The following is a 10,228-nucleotide window of genomic DNA, read 5'->3' on the forward strand; positions in this document are numbered from 1 at the left end:
TTATCCACCCAAATGGCTCTTTTCAACACCACAGCAGGGGTTGGCTCCTAACCTCTCCCACCTCTGAATGGTTAACCTCTTTGAAGATCACAAACCTAGAGTGTGAAAACCGATTTCTGGTTTTAGTTTGCACCCCCAGGAGCATCAGTGGTGAGCATCTTTTGCAGTGTGGCCACTGGAATTCCCTCTTCTTTAAATTGCTTCGGAGTGGAGGAGGAGCTGAGGGAGTGGTGCCAAGCCCAGCCTATCCCCAGAACCACCTGCAAATAATGTTTGCTGAGAACACAGGCCTGGGACGATCTGATCACCTATCTAACGGAGCAGTTGAATCAGACCGTTTAAGCAGTAAATAGGACACTCTTTGCTCTCTGGCCATTTAGGGAGAAAGTACGCCTACCACTGATCACTGCCTGTGGGATTCTTCTGCCCGTTCTCCCATTGGGTGGTAAGGCTCGCGGTGGAAAGGAGGATGGCAAATGCTTTCAGCACGTGCTAGGCGCCCAGCGCCTCCATCCTGACATTTCATCCTCACCTCCCAGGAGACCAGCGCCCTCAGTACCCTCCTGCCTCCCGCTCCACCCACTTTGTACACAGTCAGGGCTCAGGGCTGTGACTCTAATCGGAAAGTGGGGAGGTGGGTAGGACAGGAGAAGGTGGGACGAGAGGCTTGACAGAGGTACTCGCACCATAACCTTCACCCGCCAACTCGCCAGCTGCCCAGATGGCCCTTGCGCTTGGCAGCGGACCAGAGGAGGCCCTTGACCTCATTGGTTATGCCTCGGGGTGGACCAACAAGGTGTGTGCTGGTTGGCGGGAACCAGACCAATGAGGAGGTGGTGGCGCAGTTGTCACAGGCATGCTGAAAGCCTCGCGTCCTTTGCGGCGACCTCCTGCATGCAGTGCCTGTGCTGCTTGACGGCGCGCTCCTGGTAGGCCCGCCTCACCTGTCCTGACCGCCACCACCAGCACCACCACCGCCACTGCGACCTGGGTGATAAATCGTCACCGCCCCAGTTCCGGGGGCCACCCAGATCGTGACATGAACTCCCGGGATGATGAGGTGTCTGTTGGGGGAGCAGGTTTTGGCCTCCAGGGCGGGGAGCAGACCAGGGTCCATCAGGCCGGTTCTGCAGCCCCACGAGGACCCAGACTGGGCCCCGAGCTGGGGGCACCGCAAAGCGGCGAGGGTGGCTTCCCAGACCCTGAGGGCTTCGGGTCAGAGTGGGAGGTGCTGGATGCCGGAGGGCTGGTGCTGTGGGGCCGCGAAGGCCGGCCTGGCACCCCGGTTAACAACAAGGGGGACGCCCTGCAGTTGACTGACGAGTCGGTGGCGGCCATCCTGTGGCAGCTGAGCGACCTGGACGTGCTGGCCGTCAGCAGATACCCGTACCCAGAGAGCTACACGGTCGGTGAAGTGTTCGTCTTGTGGGCCGACCTCGAGGCGGGTCCCGGTGGTCGAGGCGCTGCCGCCCAGAGTAGTGGGGAAGTGGCGCCGGTTGCAGTCTGCCCTCTCCAGGTTGGCGGGCCCAAGGCGGGTCGGGCCTGGGGGAACCCTAAGAGAGGCACTAAGAGTCGGTTGAACGTGGCTGTGGATCGCCAGTGGCCCCCACGGGAGGCTCGGCCGGGCTGCTGTCTGACCCCAAGTCCTTTGGTGAGTTCAGTGAGATAAAGCTGATGATGGTGAGAGCATTTATCCCAAAGAAGGAGGCCAGGCCAAGCTCAACAGCCCTGAGGATCCCGGGTACACACTCAGACACTCGAATGTCCAAGGCAGGGAGAATCTCCTTAACGTGCCAGGCACTCTTCTATCCTCGGCTCTGCGAGGATTCACTTCGGTTGGGAAAGGCAGGGCAAGCAGGGCAATAGAGAGCCGGACACCTCTTCCCCTAAGAAAATGCAAAGCATGCTCTGGGGGAAGGGAGGCAGCGGGCCCAGCTACCCGGGAGTAGCAGTAGCAGCAGCTTCTGCAGTGGCCACTACAGGCAGCCTGCTGCCGGCCACTCCAGGAGGAAGGGGGCCCAGGAGAAGAAAGAAATCCCTCAGGGGAGCCTCCAAACCTGCCCTGGGGGAACCTTCTCTTCCTGGGGGCAGGGAATCTCGGCCACTCCCCTGGATCTGGCCACCTTCCCCTGAGTCTCTGACATCCCGCTACTTGGGAGGTCCAAGAGGTATACCTTGGTCCCTTTGGGAACCAAAGAGTCCAAGCACATGGGCGCTGGGAAGAAATTCATGGTCAGGCGGGTGGGGCAGGTGGTATCCACGCTGGCGATGGCGGGAGAAGACAACAACCCAAATAGAGACCCATTCCCAAAGGCCCAAGTGAGTAGACCAGGCCCCTCCTCTCTCCCCACTGTTCCCCCTCCCACCCTCCCCAAGACACACTTCTTCACCCTCTGTCCATCCCTCAGGGGTCGTCAGTGGGTCATTAGGATGCCAGATTGCGGTCCTTTTACTAGGGACAAACGTTAAGGTAGCACTTCGGGTGTGCTGGGTTTGGTTCTCTACCCTTGGCCTGTTTCCAGCCTCCTCCACGAGGCTGGGACTGGAGTGGAAGGGAGGGCTGGTAGCCGAATTGGGTCAAGGGGACCCGTTAGAAACTTCACAGAGCCTTGATCTTTAGATGCAGCACTTTCCTGAAGCTTACTTCCTAGCTGTTCCCCAAACCTTCTTTGCAAGGGACCCGGGCTTTCTCAGTGCTGCACTGTTGTCCCCAGCTCAGCTCTGCCTGCTGGCCTGGGGCCGACTGATGGAGAAAGTGCTAAAGAGATCAGCCTTTCAATTCTCTTCCCAAGCCTGTGCCTCAGCCTGGTCCTGAATCACATGTGCACACGTGCACACACACACACACACAGAGACATAGACATACAAATGCACTGGTACACACACAGAGAGACATAGACAGGACACCGGACTTTGGGATGGAGGGCCCCAGGGGAGAGGAGAGGAGGAGAGGGGAGGCGGGTGTATACTAACCATTTCTCTTCTTCCTGTGTCTGCTGGCCTAGTGTCTGGTGCTACAGAGAGAAATAGATGACCTTAAGGAGCAACGTGGTATGAGGAACCAGGGACAGAGAGCAGCGAGTTCTTAGTGCAGAAGCAGGGTGGGCTGCCAGTGCAGGGGGCCTTGCAGGGATCAGTATTCCTGTGGGGAGGAGAACCTAGCAAGCCTGATCCTGGAGCTTGCTGTGCATGTTCAGCTTGGCATGCAGACAAGTAGCAAAGTACTGTGTGGACTGCGAGCACACTCTGCCAGCCGGATGAGTCCTAAAGAGCTCCTTCTGATAGGACTTGTAAAGATGCCTTGTTGATCCTTCCCTTTAACTGCTGCTTGGTGTGGCCTCTAAGGTTCTTGTTGGATTGTTTGTTTGCATGGTTTGGGCGTGGCCCCAAGCTTGAGAGCTGCTGACACATTTTGTTTCCTTTAAGGAAAGGGCTCCACATTTAATTCAGGTGGTGGGGAGGATCAGGTCCAGAGCTCTTTGCATCGGGGCTGGGAGGGGACTGGGTTTCAGGTTTCAGGGCCAGGAGGTTGCCCACGGGGACAGGGAGACAGGCTTCTATATCCCCTCTGTCTGGTGTGCCTGCTTATGCCCCTCCCTGTTGCAGCCTCCATGCAGCACCTGGCTGACGAGTTCCAGATCCTTTGAAGTGAGTGTTACACACACCATACCCCTTCCCACAGCCCTGGCTGTTGAGCAGGGCTGTGGACTGGCCCTGGCTTGAGGCTATTCCCTGACTCTGTTGTTTCACAGGTTGAGCCCAAGAGGAGCAAGCTGTTACCTCCGGGGCCGGCTAGCTGTGGCCAAGCTTATTCCCTCCTGTTCTGCCTCCACCAGGGCATCCTCTCCCCCTTGTTTTGCCCCCTCTCTGCCCCAGTTTCACAGCAGTTTTTGATTAAAGAACTTCTCGTGTTCTGTGTTCTGTCCTCTCTCTGGGGGGTAGGGGTTGGGGGAGTGGGGTGAGGCCTGGGGAACTGATGTGGGGAGCTGCCCTACATCAGAGCCTGTTCAAGAACAGTACCTCTGGCATCCTGTGGTGGGGACTCTGGGTCAGCCTCTGCTACCATTCCGGCTATCAGGCCAGTGGAGTGCCCCCAGTCTAGGTTCTGTGTGGGCTCTGTCTGGCCACGTTGCCACATCCTCCCTTTCCCCTGAAGGCCCTCTTCTAGTTCTCTAAACACCCTATTCTGGGATTTGGCGGTTCCCATTCATCACTGCCATCTGCCTCCCCATCAGAAGGAACTCATTACCACGTCACAGAGCTCCAATCCATCCCCCTTCTCTCACTGTTCTCATTGTCCTGCTTACCCTGACCACTCTGCTTTCCTGTCAGAGCACCCTTGATGCTCACAGGATGAAAGTTCAGGGTAGTGGCTGAGATGGAGGTCAGGAGAGGCGTCTGGTGCCAACCTGGGGCAGAGTGCACCCTGGCAGCTAGAGGTGGATGGTCCAGTCCTTGGAGCTTTCACATCCTCCATGCCCTAGCCATCTTGCCAGCCTACCCTCCTCCAGCCTGGTTGTCTCTCTACCCTTGAGTGGAAATGGGCCCATCGGGCTCTATGGCAAGTGAGGTTGGTAGGACTGTGTTCTTACAAGGTCTCCATCAAATACTGTTCCACCAGTCCCATGACACAGATTTTCCTGCAAAATTATACTTCCCAGAGTGTCCCAGCTCAGTCTCCCAGACTACTTGTTAGGGCACACACGATTGGGTCTGATATCCATGTTCAATTTCACAGTAATCCAAGTCTATGCCCCAGCCAGTAATGCTCAAGAAGCTGAGGTTGAGCGGTCCTATGAAGACCTACAAGACCTTATAAAACTAACACCCAGCAGAGAGCTAAGATGGTGGAGGAATAGGATGGGGAGATCACTTTCTCCCTCACAAAGTCATCGAAAGATCATTTGAACACTGAGCAAACTCCACAAAACAACTTCTGATCGCTAGCAGAGGACATCAGACACCCAGAAAAGCAGCCCATTGTCTTTGAAAGGAGGTAGGACAAAATATAAAAGATAAAAAGAGAGACAATAGAGTTAGGGATGGAAATCCATCCCAGGAAGGGAGTCTTAATAGAGGAGGTTTGCAAACACCAGGAAACGCTCTCACCGGGGGACCTGGGGGAAGTTTTTGAATCTTGGAGGGCAACCTAACTGGGAGGAAAAATAAATAAAACCCACAGATTACATGCCTAAAAACAACTCCCAGCAGAAAAGTACCCCAGAAGCTCTCATCCACCACCAGCAAGTGGGGGCTGAACGGAGAGGAGAGGGCGGTGGCATTGCTTAGGGTAAAGACTGGGCCTGAAAGCCCTGAGGGCAATCTGAGGGAGCTAATGAGAGATAGCAACTTAAACTGTGGGATGCACTACCCGCCCATTCCCAGAACAAAGGACTAAGCGAATCCCAGAGAAGAGCTAGCCGGCAGGAGGCAGGGGGGGAGGGGAAAGGGGCAAACTCAGCCCCAGAGATGGCATCCCCTACCAAACTGCAAACAGGCTTCCAGTCTCTAACCAAAGACTTCCTGAGATTCTGGATGGTTGACATCCACCGGGAGGGTCACAGCCAGAAATCAGCTTCCTGGAAGAGACACAAGGCGCACCAGACCGGCGCTTGGAAACTGAGGCTGGGACCGCGGAGGGGATAAGGCACACTGCACCGGAGGAGAGTGCGCTCCTCAAGCTCCTGACTGCCTCAGCTGCTCGGGCTGGGGAAGGCACAAAACGCAGGCCCAACCGAGTCTGCATCTTTGTAGAGTACCCGAAAACCTGGACCTGAGTGGCTTAGGCCTGGGAAGTGCACACAACTCAGGGCCCACTCCCTGTAGAGCAACCTGGAGCCTGAGCACTATAGACAGGGAAACCACACACGCCGTGAGCGGGGGCAAACCCAGTGTGGCCAGAACACTGCGAGTGCTCCCCACACACGCCAGTGATATTTCTCTGCAGTGCCCCTCCCTCCCCACAGCACGACTGAACAAGCGAACCTAAATAAGAGACCACCTTCGCCCACTTGGGTCAGGGTGGAAATTAGACACTGAAGAGACCTGCAAACAGAAGCCAGATAAACAAAGGGAATGGCTTTAGAAGTGACAGGTGCAACAGATTAAAATCCCTGTAGTTAATACCGACTACACCAGAAGGGGCCTATAGATATCGAGAAGTGTAAGCTGGAACAAGGAGCTATCTGAAACTGAACTGAACCCACACTGCCCACAACAGCTCCAGAGAAATTCCTAGATATATTTTTACTATTACTATTATTTTTTTAATGAAAAAAATTTTTTTTCTCTTTCTTTTTTTTTAAAGTCCTCTATTACTCCTCTAATACTCCTTAATTTTCATTTTTATACCCCACTATAACCTGGCAAAAAAAGGACCCTATTTTTAAAGCGAAATTCATATATATTTCTTATATTTTTTGTGTTTTTGTTGTTTTTTAACATTGTATTTTTAAGAGTCTAACCTCTACTCTAGATTTTTAATCTTTGTTTTTCTGTATTTGATATCAATTTTGGATATTTAAGAATCCAACCTTCAGTACCCATTTTTAATCAGGAGTGTGCTTACTGGTTTGATTACTCTCTCCCCCTTTTGACTCTCCTTTTTCTCCCCCAGATCACCTCTATTTCCTCCCTCCCCCTTCTCTTCTTAATCCAATTCTGTGAATCTCTGTGGGTGTTCTGGGCTGCAGAGAACACTTAGGAAACAGAGTACTGCCTAGATCTGTCTCTCTTCTCTTGAATCCCCCCTTTTCTCCTGCTCACCTCTATCTCCTTCCTCCCTCTCCTCTTCTTCATGTAACTCTGTGAACCTCTCTGGGTATCCCTTGCTGTGGAGTATCCTTTCATCATTAACCTAGAAGTTTTATTATCAGTGCTGTATGGATGGAGAAGTCTTGAGGCTACCGGAAGAATAAGACTGAAATCCAGAGGCAAGAGGCTTAAGCCCAAAACCTGAGAACACCAGAGAACTCCTGACTACAGGGAACATTAAACAATAAGAGATCATCCAAAAGCCTCCATACCTACACTGAAGCCAACCACCACCCAAGAGCCAATAAGTTCCAGAACAAGACATACCATGCAAGTTCTCCAGCAATGCAGAAACATAGCCCTGAGCGTCAACATACAGGCTGCCCAAAGTCACACCAAATCCATAGACCCATCTCAAAACTCACTACTGGACACTCCATTGCACTCCAGAGAGAAGAAACTCAGCTCCACCCACCAGAACACTGACGCAAGCTTCCCTAACCAGCAAATCTCGACAAGTCAAACACCCAGCCCCACCCACTGGGAGAAACCTCTACAATAAAAAGGAACCACAGACTACCAGAATACAGAAAGGCCACCCCAAACACAGCAATCTAAATAAGATGAAAAGGCAGAGAAATACCCAGCAGGTAAAGGAACATGAAAAATCCCCACCAAGCCAAACAAAAGAGGAGGAGATAGGGAATCTACCTGAAAAAGAATTTAGAATAATGATAATAAAAATGATCCAAACTCTTGAAAACAAAATAGAGTTACAGATAAATAACCTGGAGACAAGGATTGAGAAAATGCAAGAAATGCTTAACAAGGACCTAGAAGAAATAAAAAAGAGTCAATTAAAAATGAATAATGCAATAAATGAGATCAAAAACACTCTGGAGGGAACCAACAGTAGAATAATGGAGGCAGAAGATAGGATGAGTGAGGTAGAAGATAAAATGGTGGAAATAAATGAAGCAGAGAGGAAAAAAGAAAAAAATAATTAAAAGAAATGAGGACAACCTCAAGGACCTCTGGGACAAGGTGAAACGCCCCAACATTCAAATCATAGGAGTCCCAGAAGAAGAAGACAAAAAGAAAGGCCATGAGAAAATACTCGAGGAGATAATAGCCGAAAACTTCCCTAAAATGGGGAAGGAAATGGTGACGCAAGTCCAAGAAACCCAGAGAGTCCCAATCAGGATAAACCCAAGGCGAAACACCCCAAGACACATATTAATCAAATTAACAAAGATCAAACACAAAGAACAAATATTAAAAGCAGCAAGGGAGAAACAACAAATAATACACAGGGGGATTTGCATAAGGATAACAGCTGATCTTTCAATAGAAACTCTTTGGGCCAGAAGGGAATGGCAGGATATACTTAAAGTATACTTAAAATTCTCTTTCATTAAAGAGAATAACCTACAACCCAGATTACTGTACCCAGCAAGGATCTCATTCAAATATGAAGGAGAATTCAAAAGCTTTACAGACAAGCAAAAGTTGAGAGAATTCAGCACCACCAAACCAGCTCTTCAACAAATGCTAAAGGATCCTCTCTAGACAGAAAACACAAACAGGGTGTATGAACGCGAACCCAAAACAATAAAGCAAGTGGCAATGGGACCATTCTTATCAATAATAACCTTAAATGTAAATGGGTTGAATGCCCCAACCAAAAGACAAAGACTGGCTGAATGGATACAAAAGCAAGACCCCTATATATGCTGTCTACAAGAGACCCACCTCAAAACAAGGGACACATACAGGCTGAAAGTGAAGGACTGGAAAAAAATATTTCACAAAAATGGAGACCAAAAGAAAGCAGGAGCCGCAATACTCATATCAGATAAAATAGACTTTAAATAAAGGATGTGAAAAGAGACAAAGAAGGACACTACATAATGATCAAAGGATCAATCCAAGAAGAAGATGAAACAACTATAAATATATATGCACCCAACATAGAAGCACCGCAATATGTAAGGCAAATGCTAACAAGAATGAAAGGGGAAATTACCAATAACACAATAATAGTGGGAGATTTTAATACCCCACTGACACCTATGGATAGATCAAATAAAAAGAAAATTAACAAGGAAACACAAACTTTAAATGACACAATGGACCAGCTAGACCTGACTGATATCTATAGGACATTTCACCCCAAAACAATCAATTTCACCTTTTTCTTAAGTGCACACGGAACCTTCTCCAGAATAAATCACATCCTGGGCCATAAATCTAGCCTTGGCAAATTAAAAAAAATTTGAAATCATTCGGTCATCTTTTCTGACCACAATGCAGTAAGATTAGATCTCAATTACAGGAAAAAAAAACTATTAAAAATTCAAACATATGGAGGCTAAATAACACGCTTCTGAATAACCAACAAATCATAGAAGAAATCAAAATAGAAATCAAAATATGCATAGAAATGAATGAAAATGAAAACACAACAACCCAAAACCTATGGGACTCTGTAAAAGCAGTGCTAAGGGGAAGGTTTGCAGCAATACAGGCTTGCCTCAAGAAACAAGAAAAAAGTCAAATAAATAACCTAACTCTACACCTAAAGCAACTAGAGAAGGAAGAAACGAAGAACCCCAGGGTTAGTAGAAGGAAAGAAATCTTAAAAATTAGGCAGAATAAATGAAAAAAACAAAGAGACCATAGCAAAATCAACAAACAAAGCTAAAAGCTCGTTTTTTGAAAAGGTAAACAAAACTGACAAACTGTTAGCCAGACTCATCAAGAAACAAAGGGAGAAGAACCAAATCAACAAAATTAGAATTGAAAATGGAGAGATCACAACAGACAACACTGAAATACAAAGGATCATAAGAGACTACTACCAGCAGCTCTATGCCACTAAAATGGACAACTTGGAAGAAATGGACAAATTCTTAGAAAAGTACAACTTTCCAAAGCTGAACCAGGAAGAAATAGAAGATCTTAACAGACCCATCACAAGCACGGAAATCGAAACTGTAATCAGAAATCTTCCAGCAAACAAAAGCCCAGGGCCAGATGGCTTCACAGCTGAATTCTACCAAAAATTTAGAGAAGAGCTAACACCTACCTTACTCAAACTCTTCCAGAAAATTGCAGAAGAAGGCAAACTTCCAAACTCATTCTATGAGGCCACCATCACCCTAATTCCAAAACCTGACAAAGATGCCACAAAAAAAGAAAACTACAGGCCAATATCACTGATAAACATAGATGCAAAAATCCTTAACAAAATTCTAGCAAACAGAATCCAACAACATATTAAGAAGATCATACATCATGACCAAGTGGGCTTAATCCCAGGAATGCAAGGATTCTTTAATATCCACAAATCAATCAATGTAATACACCACATTAACAAATTGAAAGATAAAAACCATATGATTATCTCAATAGATGCAGAAACAGCCTTTGACAAATTTCAACATCCATTTATGATAAAAAAAAAACCTCTCCA

The 10,228-nt window shown here is 48.6% G+C and overlaps 1 pseudogene; it reads left to right on the forward strand.

Moving 5' to 3' along the window:
- The first annotated feature begins 1,039 nt into the window (after positions 1-1,039).
- On the forward strand, positions 1,040-3,647 carry LOC122435768 (annotated as a pseudogene).
- The last annotated feature ends 6,581 nt before the right edge of the window (positions 3,648-10,228 follow it).

The sequence above is a fragment of the Cervus canadensis genome, chromosome X (assembly GCF_019320065.1).
Source record: "Cervus canadensis isolate Bull #8, Minnesota chromosome X, ASM1932006v1, whole genome shotgun sequence".
Classification (NCBI taxonomy): domain Eukaryota; kingdom Metazoa; phylum Chordata; class Mammalia; order Artiodactyla; family Cervidae; genus Cervus; species Cervus canadensis.